The sequence below is a fragment of the Amblyomma mixtum genome, chromosome 2 (assembly GCF_055824585.1).
Source record: "Amblyomma mixtum isolate Tamu chromosome 2, ASM5582458v1, whole genome shotgun sequence".
Lineage (NCBI taxonomy): Eukaryota > Metazoa > Arthropoda > Arachnida > Ixodida > Ixodidae > Amblyomma > Amblyomma mixtum.
In genome coordinates, this window is record NC_143013.1 from 300,788,473 (window position 1) to 300,801,567 (window position 13,095).

General features: G+C 46.7%; 1 pseudogene; it reads right to left on the reverse strand.

The window, feature by feature from the left end:
• Positions 1-9,948: 9,948 nt before the first annotated feature.
• On the reverse strand, positions 9,949-10,825 carry LOC149364668 (peptidyl-prolyl cis-trans isomerase NIMA-interacting 1 pseudogene; annotated as a pseudogene).
• Between the last annotated feature and the right edge of the window lie 2,270 nt (positions 10,826-13,095).

Here is a 13,095-nt window from a genome sequence, read left to right on the forward strand (position 1 = left end):
AGGTCAGTGCCAGCTAGGTGACTGAAGCATGCTGGTGTTTTTCTTCTTTAGATAATGTTATTCCTACGGGTGAATCACATTAATACCTCGTCGAGAGTGTTCCTGTTCGGCTGCGTTGCTTTCTAATCTTGACGTGTGTCGTTAATGCTACCATTTAGTAGAATGTTCAGTTGGGCGAGTTGGTATAAGCTCATATTGGAAAAAAAAAAGCGCACAAAAAACAGAGGACCAGAAGAAAGAAACAAGACAGCGCTCGTCCTGTGCCTTCCTTTCTTCTGGTCTTCTGCCTTTCGTGCACTGCTTTTTTTTTTTTTTCAATATGAATACTACCATTATTACATACAACATAAAAAAAACACTGTGGTTACACTATGGCCCGTAGCAGTGGTCTTCGTTCTTTTTGCGTACTTCGAATGTGTGCGAATATTTAACCCGAAAAAAACAAATAGACAAAAAAGAGCGCACGTACGCGCACAGAAAATAATACGTGGATGTGGGCTCGAGTATTGTATAAGAAGACAACTTCAAACGCCGGGCAAACTGTGCACTGCACACAGCATCCGCAATAGTCCCGACATAGAGGAAAAAAGGCGTTGTGAAGAAAGAAGCGAAGGGAACATACGTAATATACGTAATATAATATACGTATATAATATACATGGTAGAGAGAGGGTGTGGTAGATGGTCCTTGGCGATCACAAAATGAACAAGGGAGGGGAATACCTCAGGTTTCGAGCCAACGTTTTGACAAGGGGACTTGTCTTCGTCTGGGCGTAATATACGAATAAACAATATACGTAACCTATATCCCAATTACAGGATAGAACTCCAAGTTACTTTACAAGACACTTCGAGGTTTTATCAGTACCGATGTCAGGTTCAAGTTACGGGAAACAGTGCCTTCAGTACACAATACCAATGCTTTTGAATTATTATAATTCGGTCCGTTTTGACCCCTTCACGGCAGCCTACAAGGACCTCCGGCAGATGTATTTGGTTTCTATGTAATGTTATCTAGCCTTGCTGTTGTTTTCTTTTGGACTTGTAGCGGTGAGTTACGCTGTTTTTTTTCTCTTCTTATTTGTTGTTTTCTGTTTTCGTTTGCTATGAGTACTATATCCGTATCATATTAAATATGTATGTATATGTTTAGATATCAAGAATATGTTAATTGCTGCCGACACCCTGCCGAAATAAGGGTTTGTGGACCGTCAAGCTGTCCAAGGACAGCTTTATTTTCTACAGTCCCCCATCTGTATTTCATGGCAAATAAAGATTTCATTTCATTTGAATGGCCAGGTAGAAAATTTTAATGAAAGGCAAGCAGTAACATAGAGCCAACTCTTACTGCGCAGAAAACGTGCCGCAAGGGTTATTATGCTTTTGCATAAATAATTAGGCACGAAGGTTCAGTAAAAGATAACGAAGCAGTTTCTCAGCAATTAGTAAGAACAACAACAACAATGAGAAATAACGAGTGCATGCAAATAAAAACGAGATTTATGCGGGGCTTAACGTTTAATGGCTAAAGGTTTGTCATTTTTGCATATATGTGTGAACGCTGGAGAGTAAAACGTAGCAGTTTTTTCGCTTAAAAAGTGCTGCCCCGTTTTCTCTTTGTTTAACACTGCTGACTTTTAAATAGCGCTGTACGCGCTACATAGTACATTCGTTATACTTAGCGGCTGATGAAAATTTGTCAAAACTTATCAGCCCGTAGGCATGCACTATGCCTCTATAGAAAAAGTGCAGACATTGGACGACGGGGCCTTTAGTCATAACAGTCACAATCTTCTTGCCAAAGAATGTCGTCAGCCCACAAACAACCACTTGGTTTGCTCTTCGAGCTCCTCCGCAGAGCGCGGCATATTAAGGAACCATTGCTAGCAGTGCGGCAACTGCGCCAGAATTCCGCGCCTGACTCTTCGCTTAGGGCTACATTGCGAAACGACCTCGTTGTTCTGAGGTTAATTTAGCGTTCCAAGGAGGAGCATTCGCGCGAGTTTGCGCGAAATTGCGCACAGCGGATAATTAAGTACCTTTTCAACAGCGTTCCTCAATCGTCCCTAAGTGCCCCTAAACGACACCCTTGCGGCCTGCCATGAAATATCGGTTCATACTTCGCTGCCTCAGGAACATGGGGGGGGGGGGGGGGGGGGGGGGGGGTGACATGCAGGAGAGCATCTCGCAATAACAGTTTAAAGTATGTAAGGCCTGAAAACTGTCTGAGCAGTGTTGAAACCTTTACATCTGGTGGCTCTAAATTTAAAAGCTTCTTCCTTCAGTGCGCACCGCTTGGTACGTCTGGAGATTAACGACATGTTCCCGCTCCCACCATCTAATGGCCTTGAGCACAGGTGCTTGCGTAATTATGCGGGAGCGCACCATTAATTAGAGATTGCATGATTGATTACTTTCTGTTTTGGCATTCATGGTTTATCGTGGTGGTGTAGGCTTAATCCTTCCGACTATTTATGTTGGCTGCCCACTTAACTCGGCACTATATACTTTCGATGATTCTTCGGTAATCTTCAGAGTAGATTCAGACTTTAGGTATTCTACAGCTTCGGCATCCTAAACCAGCTTGCTTAAGATCTGAGCCGCAGATGTCGCTGTCATTACAACCAAATTTTCTTGCACTGGTTGGTCGACACAAACGCAATATCATCGAATGGGCGTGCAGTACATGAATGGCGTTCATTGTCGAAATCATCTTCAAATGGAGAAATTACGCCTGCACTGGAGTACGCGCTAGTTTTCATCTATAATAATCTCTACATAGAGAAAAAACATAAGCCCAGTTTTCTAATTTGTCCTTGTCGCTCTCAGAGGCAGCCCAGCCGTTGATAAAGGGCACTGCCTAAATAGATCAAGCGTCAGATTTAAGGGAACATCGCGCAAAGAGCTAGTGTGGTTACTGAACGTGCTCTCGCTTGAAATCTATGAAACGGTTAAATAAATTCGCATCTTAATGGAAAACAAAAAGTGGCAACCGCTTTGCCCAACCAAAACGAAAGACTAGCAGCGGATGTTCAGGGTATATCCTACCGGCCTGCTCGCTGAAGAGGTACGGCAATCTTGGTTATTAGTGACGTGCACTTCATCGGGCGCGTATATCTCGAGAAAGTTTCCGGACCTGTAACTGGACACGACTCTTTACCGCACCTGTCTCTGTCACAGCAGATCTTGCTGTTTTGTCCATTGGCTCACACGACTGAGATGCATCCATCGGCGACACGGACTGAGTCCCGCTTATAGGCTTCACGGCCCAAGATACCGAGCAACAGAGGCAGCATGATCAGAAAACAGTGGACGGGTTCGTGCACGGATCTTGCATTGTGGGAATGGAGCTATAAGGATTATGAGTTGTTAGCGCGGGCCTTGAAAATGGAGGAGAGGGAGATTCAGCTTTGCCAGCCACCCTGTAAATACTTGCGTGTGTCTTTTGTTAGGCATAGCATGTAAGCATCACAGAGCACTTCATTCGCTCTGTGCGTTCTGTCGCATTAAAAGTTAGTTACGCCTGTCGAGGAGACACCGACGACGACGGTACTGCCTGCTCATTAATCGGCTCCTTATTCTCCAACTAGCACTAAAATTTGGTGGGTAAGTTTTGCTCATATTCGTCGCAAAGGACCAAGGTCAAAAGTGTGCATCCGTATTCAACTGTGTAACTGCGGGCACGTGCGGTAGTATCAGAAATACCGCTGGCCCTAAAGTTAGAAATCACTTTTCTGCGCTCCGAATCCTCACTTTTCGAAGACCCGGACACGTTAAAATTAGGAGGATGCAAGTTCTCCGTGTCACACAAAATGCATCCGGCAACAAATGGCGCCGACCTCTTTTGTTCTGAGCGAGAAAACCGGACGCGACTTCGTTGGCGGATGAGTTTGGGGCGCAACGGGGGTGTGCTATTGCAGCAGAACGACATTAAAGACAGGCACACGCAAGACCACCTAGAACAATGCATGCCCGCCCTATGTTCGGAACAATGGGACTGACAAACGCTAAGCGCCCAACCAGCGCAGCATTGGTCACAGAGTTCTATTGCATAAAAGGGCATTATCATTTAAAACAGCTAACACAGAGGCTGTTTGAAAGTTTTCGTTGTGCAAAGAAAATCTGTTCCGTTTAATTATGCAGTCACCACAAAAGAAAGATAAGAGGTGTGAATATAAGTGCCGTAAGCTGTAGGTGCAAAAAGACATAGGACGATTATAAACGAGAGCCAACCTCCGAATCCCCCTCGATGACCATATATTTATTTTGTTCGCACATACGTTTCTTGACAGTAATGACAGGGAAATGCAAAAATCCCGCGAAAAATCAGAATGAAAAAAAATCAGACTACCGAAGGCGATCACAAAAATATCAACACTCAGGAACAAAACAAGAACCCGCTTCAACCTTCTAATTTCCACAGCGCTGAGCTCCGCACTGCAAAATGGCTGCTCGCGAACATTCATGCGTTCATGCATCGAGTCACACCCTTTGCACTGTCCATTCGTGAACGTAGGTATTGCAGCCGCTCGGGGGAGCGACTAGCAGAGAGGCAGGGTTTTATTCCAGTTTTGTTTCGTGCGCGTGCTTGTCACAAAACGCACAAGCGCCTATTTATCTATACTAGATGCATGATCCATCGCAAAATCCGCGGTGCCGACACTGTGCCCGCCTCATTCGTCGCTTTGCATTCCGTTACGATCGATGCGAGCTCTCCGTGCTTGCCCAGGCGGCGAGATTAATCTCCTCGCCTCGCTTGTTTCAAGCGATCGTCATCCCCTCCCCAGTTTCGCTTCATTTAGCTCTCTGTGCATTCTCTCCCCGCCCCTTTGTTTTCCTTCAAACGCTCCGACGATGGAAGCGACACACGCGATTCATTTTCACGCGTAAGACAACCGCGAAACGCAATCCCTCGCGTCGGCCAAGAAACCTTGCTTAGCATACAAGTTTTCGGTACAAGCCGCCATGTCAAAGAAGGCGTCATATGTTAAAACGAGAGGCACAAAATGAACAACAGAAAAAGCAGGAAGTTTAATCGTACCCAAAGGGCCAACAAAGTGGTACTGTGTACCGGTTGGTACAGTCGTAGCATTTTAGTGCGTTTTAAACCCTATAGGTAACCGCAATGACATAAGCGCATATCAGGGGGTTCTCAAATTCGCTACGTTTCCCCTCACAGCTGCTCTTCTGTTGTTTATTTCGCAATCGTCCACCTCGGACTCTCTATAATATGACCTTGCTCACTGCGTAAACGATACGTAAAGGAAACACGCGACCTCTACGCATTGCAGTTGTCGAAACGGAGCCGCAATGTGTCTGTGTCTGCGCACGGTGCACACTTGGTTGCATAGTAGACGCTCGACCAAAAAAGAAAAGGCGTTGAGTCTGGTAGATGGGCCCACTGTAAAGACAAGAGAAGAGAATCGTACTACCAATCATTATGGCGCACATTCCAGTAAAATTAAGTGTGCATTCCTCGAACCGGTGCAGTCAAAATAAGGTCGGATAGTCGAGCGCGAAATACAAGCTGATGAGCTTGATTAGTTGTACAACCCCTGCTGATAACGAGATGCGCAGTGGTTGCAGGCTGTAAAAAACAGATCGGGTTTTCCTGCGATCCACCAGCGTGGCTCGAAAGGAGATTGCTTGAGGCAATCGTGACTGTTGGTGTTCATCCGCTGGGGTCCTGATTAGGTCAGAGTAATTGAACTAGAAAGCCTGGCCACATTCTGCAACAAACAAATCATCCAACTCTGGTAGGTTCGTTCTCACGCGTACACTGGTGGAATCCTCACCAAAGGTTTCTCTCTTTTGCTTATTGTCTTCAGTATACTCTGCTCTGCCCATTCGAGGCTACGTATCACACATCGCCCTGCCGCGCAAAGAAATACTCTGAGCCGCCGTCAACGATTACTAGCCGAAGACTCAAACTGAAGAGCAATTCAGGTTGGCAGCAACTGTTTCTCGCTTCTATTCCCCATTTCACCTTGTGGTATTGTTTTTCTGTGCAAACAAGCTCCCCTGAACCAATACTATGGCCTGTATCTTCATTCGGTCTAGATTACCGGCCGTGGACATTATGCTGTGCTCCCAGAGTTGGACGTGTGATAAGCAAATTAAGAAACTAACGAGTATGCAGTAAAGAGAAAGCAACCTCAAATGGAGATAGTATGGCAGCTGCCAGGTTTCCTTTACATCGATCTGAAGCGTAAAAAGCATCGCCACCAAATTGAACCTCTGTCCCAAATTTTTACTCTTCTTTCCCCGTCTGCATTTACCTCTGGAAAGATTACTTTGCGTGCGGCGTGAATGGCGCAACATGGTCACAAAACGCAGATGGCTGAATGTTTATCGAAGCAACACTTTGATTTGAGCTAGTTTATGAAGCGCCATAGTTAAAGGCTGCAGAGACATATAAGTTGGAAAGAGAGATAATGGAGGCATACTTGATTAGGCAACGAGGCCCCCTGTGTGTGAGCAAGCCGACAGTGTCTCTAAAAGATGAAGAGATTGCCTTTTTGAACGGTTTTATGCCTGCGGTTTAACCTGTTTGCTTCCTCTCTTCGCTTCTTGTGTTTGTTGTTTTTGTGCATCTTTTCATATGGTTATAAGCGCTTTTTCGAGATAATAAATCAGTTGGTAGTTGGCGCCTGTCTTGTCTATTGCATCCTCTCGTCTTTGTTTTTTTTTGCGCCGCGGTATTCCTTTAGCTTTATCGAAGCGACCTCCTGAGCATTTTGTATTCAGAGGGTCAGTCAGATAAAAACCGTAATTTTTTAAAACAATTTGTGGAGTTACTGAGGCACAGCTCTGCCTCATTTTTCTACAAAATCTCCTTCGCTCTCAAACCTCCTCTTTCCAAACTCTCAACTCTATCCTTGATCATGGCGGGCGCATCTAGAAATAGGAAGCATCCGTGAACCAATCCGATCCCTATACAAATTCTACAGTGGAACTATCGCGGATTCAAGGCACGCACCAAGCGAGCCGATCTACGCCTTTTCCTTACAACTTTCCCAGAATTACCTGCTGTGGTGGCCCTTCAGGAGCCAGGAAAGGACGTCACCCTCGCCAATTACACTGTGTACCAGCAAGATGCGCAGAGGTGCCCCTGCGTACATAAACATTGCACGGCCTCCCAGATTGACGTGGATCTTAGCGCTAATTTCTCCTATGTAAAGGTGGCGATCATTCCGCTACGCAAACAGGACCGCCCATTGCACATACTCAACATTTACTGTCCCCCAAAGCTACCAAATGTTATATTCGCAGATATCTTCAGCCGGGATTTGAAGATCTCTAATCGGGATACAATTTCTTTTTTTTCATGCAAGTATGAAAGCAATACTCTTGGTTTCTGCCGGTCTGCATCGTAAAAAAAATGAAAATTGATATTGAAGAACGGAAAGGACGCATTAGCTGTCTCACATATCTCGGTGAACACCCGAACCACGCCGTAAGGGAAGGGAGGAAGGTGGAAATGAAAGAGGAAAGAGAGAAAGAGGTGCCGTAGTGGAGGTCTCCGAAATAATTTCGACCACCTGGGGATCTGTGACGTGCACTGACATCGCACAGCACATAGGCTTCTTTTGCGTTTCTCCTCTATCGAAACACTGCCGCCGCGGTCGGGTTCGAACCCGGGTGCTCCGGCCCAGTAGCCGAGCGCCCTGGGCTACTCAGCCGGAGCACCCAGGGCCTAAACCAACCGTGGCGGCCCTGTTTTGATGGAGGCGAAACGCAGAAGGCGCAGGTGCAAAACCTTAAAGGGACACTGAAGGAGAGTACTACGTCACTGGTTTGGTTTGGTTGGTTGGTTTATGGGGTTTCACGTCCCAAAGCGACTCAGGCTATGAGAGACTGATAGATAAGCGTCGTGCGATAGCAAATATGCTATTTTTTTTAGAAAACAGAATTATTATAAGCCAGAAAATTGCGTAAAAATAAACTACACACAGCGCCACCACGTGCGGAATCGTGCCGCAGCGGTTGGTCATACTATTTACAACTAGCCGTCAACGGGCAATTTCCGTCGATTGTGCGTTGACAGCGCGGCGAGCGTAGCCAAGAGTGCCAAGAGTCTCATAAACAAAACGCACCAAAATAGACGAGGAAGAAAAAGGTTAGACGCAAAAACGAGCGCTGAATCTGTAGCCTTTAACAATTACTGCCCCATTTCCTTTCCTAAAAAAAAAAAAACAATTTTCAACGTGAACCCTGCAACATAGGTCCTGCGAAGCCATCTATCAGCACGGCCAGTGACCATGACTAATTTTTTGTTCTTCGTGGTGGTGGCCTGCGGAGGTGGTGACGGCGGCGTCCAGACGTGGCGGATGTCCCAGCGTTCTGGGTAGCACGTACTAACACCGTCCCCTCCTCTTCGGCACATGTCGACCGCTGTTCTAACGCCTCTCAATACGTAAAAAGCGACAAATAAAAGCCGGGCGCGCTGTCGCTAGTGAAGAAAAGATAAACGAACGAAAAGTGGCTGATGAGGGACGCTTCTCTAGACTTTTGTGCGGCTGTTGGTATTCATGAGCCCTCCTAGATTACAGTACGCCTCTCCTGCAGCGTATTTCATGTTCACATATACTCTTGACGACGGGATGGTGGTGGTGTGACATTTTTATTCGAACATCCTTTCTGTTAGGCGTTCAGTACATCCTGCATGGGCCAAGGCGACGAGGGCATGTTGCAGTCTCAGATCCAGGGAGGCGAGCCAGATGGGCCACGGTGGGGGTGGGGGGAAGGGATAGGCGGGGGACTGGAAGGCTGCGTGGCATTGTGTAAGGCAGTGTTCTATGTCTGCATATGTGTGTGGACAGTTTGGGCACTGAGGTGTGGAAGTGTGCCGGTATAGGTAAAGTTTGGCTGGTGTATTTAGGAGATTAAACTGCATTCGGCGAAGAATGCGAGCTTCACGGATCGATAAGGATGGATGTGGCTGTGGTAAATCAGCTAAATCCAATTTTTGCTGCGCGTAGTATTCGTCGACAGTACGTTTGTAAGCCCTGACCGCCTGCTCCGTCGGTGGGCTCGTCCAAGGGATCCCCGGCGCCCGGTGTATAGTTTCGCAGGCAAGCTGGTGAGCCAGCTCATTGCCGGGGATGCCCATGTGACCAGGGATCCACCGAAGGGTCACCGGTCGTGGGCTTAATGCTAAGAGGGCGGCATCTAAGGTCGATCGAGTAGGGAAAGGGAGGGCTGTAGTTTATGAATTTTCTCTCTCTCTTCCTCGGCATCCAACATTCGTTTCGGTTGCATGGCAGCTCCACCGACTGCAACTTTCTGCCCTGATACGACTGCACACACATACATATGATACGGTAAACGCAGCGACTACCCATGTCTTATCAGCCGAGGTCAAAGCTGGTCAAAGGCAACAAAATTAAGCAAGAGCCAGAAACGCTGCGCGCTTCCTTCTCCACTTCTCGTCGTTATGGTCGCCTTCACCATAGCAAGATTTCTTTTTTTTTTAGTTTCCACACCTCGTAGTAATAGGAGGACAACTTTATTCATCGAAAACTATGAATCTCACGAAATTCCAGACTGGACGCTAGGCGGATACGTAGCACAGCCTTTCAGCGAAAACTTCGGCCCTGCCCGTCGCAAGAAGTTGTACCTCTGAGTCCGAGCTGAACAACGCAGTCTCCCCACTGCTCTCCTGAAGCCCCGGAGGTCTCTAGATAATGCAGCCAGCTCACCTGGCCTTTGACATTTTTTTTCTTAGTTATCTCCTTGGCAACTTACGCTGCTTATGCTTATCTTGACTCTCTTCAGGTCCTCTCCCTGCATTCTAACTATCACCGTGGAAGCTCTACCGGTTCCTCACCCTTCCCTTTCCACGCTTCTCGGCTCCTAAAATCTTGCATGTGATAGAAACAACTTTATTTAGACACAGCATTGAACGTTGAGAATATCCTCGAGTCTCGAATTTTGTCACATGAACACACACGCGCATCTGCTTGATTTAATAGCATAAAGGCTACGACGTAAGATATTGGTCACAGCTAGCTGTCTCTAAACCGCAGCAAGCTGTCTCTACATCCCAACCACAAACTAAGCGGCTTTCGCGAATATTGCCTGACTGTTTCTTCCTTGATCTCTTCCCGAAAAATAGCGAATGTAAATTAAAGGAAAGCTTAAGAAATAAAAATATTTAAAAAACATGTGCGACCTGGCCTATTTCCTGTTCATAAGCAAGCAGTGCACTTTAAAGAACGGCAGTTTAGCAGCACAACAGAACAGACTAATGAGGTGGCAAGCATAGAACTTTTATGCAGCCAACAAACAATCAGGCCCGTGCGCAAAAGTACCTGCCCTGCAGCTGCAACAGCCGAATCTCTCAGGCAGTTAGGAGTATAATGTGGACGCCAGATTCCGTGAACACTGGCTCGGACAGCTGACCCACTTGAAGCGCGAACGCGGCGTCTTCGAAAGGCTTCTGCATAGCGCCGCGACCGAATATACCCAGGTCGCCCTTGTTCTTCGCCGAGCTGCAGTCGCTGAACTGGCGAGCAAGCTCGTCGAAGGTCGCTTTACCCGACACGACGCGTTCGCGGTAGGCCTCGATGAGGCCGACCGCCTCGTCTCGGCTCCGGGTGATGACTGCTTCGCGCCAGGAAGTGGGCCGACGGGAGTCCCGGTGCTTGACGAGCAGGTGCGAACACTGCACCTCGCCCTGAGGCCGCTGTCCCAAGGGCGCAGCCTGTGCAGCTTGGGTTGGAACCTCCCACTGGCTTTCATTTGTCAGCAGGTTAACGTAGTACGGCTGGCCTGTTGATCGGCTCACTTGCATTTCCCAACCACTCGGCAAATTACCTGCCATCTTAACCATGAGGTGCTGCAAGGGGAGAAAACGAAGGGTACTCAAAACAGGAAACAAGAATGACCGGAAGTAACGCTACCGTAGCAACCGACGGTCGTCGTCGTCTTCTTCGACGTATTTATATATAGCGTGCAGATCTTGTGGTTTTGAGAAAAGGAAATGACGCAGCAACTGTCTCGCATATCCTGCGAAATTAGACAGTTACTGCACGCTTTCCATTCCTTAAAACCAATTTTTCACCAAGAAAACAAAAGTACTGTCTCGAAAGGAGTCTCGTCCAGTCCAGCTGTATGTTACGGTACTTACCGGTACTAACTAAAAGGATTCAGCCTAAGTTACTGAAGAGAAGAAGAAGAAGTTAAAGAAAATGCAGCGAGTTATGGAAAGACAATTGATAGGTGTAACGTTAAGAGACAGGAAGAGGGTAGAGTGGGTGAGGGAACAAACATGAGTTACTGACATCCTTGTCAAAATCTGGTTTGGTTTCTGGTTTCGGGGGGTTTAACGTTCAAAAGCGACTAAGGCTATGGGGGACGTCGTAGTGGAGGGCTCCGGAAATTTCGACCACCTGCGGTTCTTTCACGTGCACTGACATCGCACAGTACACGGGCCTCTAGAATTTCGCCTCCATCGAAATTCGACCAGATGAATAAATGGGCTTGGGCAGGACATGTAATGCGAAGGCAAGATAACCACTGGTCCTTGAGCGTAACAGACTTAATTCCAAGGGAAGGGAAGCATAGCGGGGGCCGGCAGAAAGTTACGTGGGCGGATGAGATTAAGTAGATTGCGAGGATAGGGTGGCCGGAGCTTGCACAGGACAGGGTTAATTGGAGAGATATGAGGGGCCTTTGTCCTGCAGAGGACGTAGTAAGGCTGATTGATGATGATGACGATGGTGTTATCCCTGTCAGTTTAAAGCCGGAATGCCGCTTTCTAGCTGTTAACGTCAACATTAGATCCATCTGTGTTAAGTTAAGCGTTATGACGCCCAGCTTACGCTTCAGTAGCAAGCAATACTACGGGCTTTCCTTATGCGCATACGGTCTTTTTTTGCTAACCATCTGGAGCCGTATTGCGCCTTACGAAGCAAACCATCAAGCATTATTATCTTTCTTTCAACGCGGCCCTCTATTCCGCTTGAGAGCGAATTTAAAAGCCAGCTGCTGCAGCTCAGACCTGCTCGCAAGGACGCCATCCCAAACTATGAGCTAACACTGAGCAGCTTAAAGTATTTGAAGACTTAATTAGATTCAGGCCCAAATTCATCTTGAATCACTTATGCTGCCCTGTCCTTCTTGTTCCAAGACACATCGATCGGCTAACCTACTTTTGAGGACGAGTATCGACGCGACACGTGTTCCACGAGGAAACATGCACGGCATTAATAAATGAATGCAGCGCGAAGCTTACAGGAGCGGTAATAGCAATTTAAGGCAATGGCACGCCTGAAGGAGTGAAGGTATTTAAACGAGCAATCAATCTTCGTTCAGGAGAGAGAAAGGTAGTTTTCCTTCGCTTTCTCTGGTGCTCTTCACCCCCTAATCTGAGTACAAGAATGTTCTGGCTGAAGTAGGGCGGCGCGATTCTTTACCTGTTGCTACCCACTTTCCTGCATATTTTCTGAACAAAGTTGCTATTGACGGTGTGCCTTCATTCTTAGATGGAAGGAAAACACGATTATTGCCTGCCCGTAGTAAGCTGCGCCCGAATAACGAATCCTAATTGTAGTCATGCGCCAGGTTAATGTGCGCTGCGATTAATTTTGTACCCACTTCTGTCTCGAGCGGTGGAAATGGCTCTGCCTAACCAAATAGGAAGTTCTTTATCTTTTGTCGGAATCGCAGCCTCTATATTTAAAGCGATGTTTATTGCCCCAAATCCTAAAAAATGGATGTATGATGACTAATGGAAGAAAAGAATGGTTAAGTAAATGACAAAATGGTTGGCCGATTAAATGGAGTCGATGATTCAGTGGGGATATGGTCCCTGTGTCCAAGCGGTATGTGACGAAGAACTATTCAGCGAGAGACCCTCTCCGGGCATGTGCCTGATTCTCATCGGCACAGCGAATTAAAAATGAACGTTTGCTCTAATCATTTTTATTTGTAATCAAATAGTCTTGTTTATAACGCAGGAGTTCATGAACGATTTTGATACTTTACACTCAGACCCAAACTTTATCACCCGAGGATTGTAGTACTCAAGGTACTCTGGAAAATAAATGCATAAATATCTCTCTAATTAAGAAAGGAGTAAAATCTGTGGCA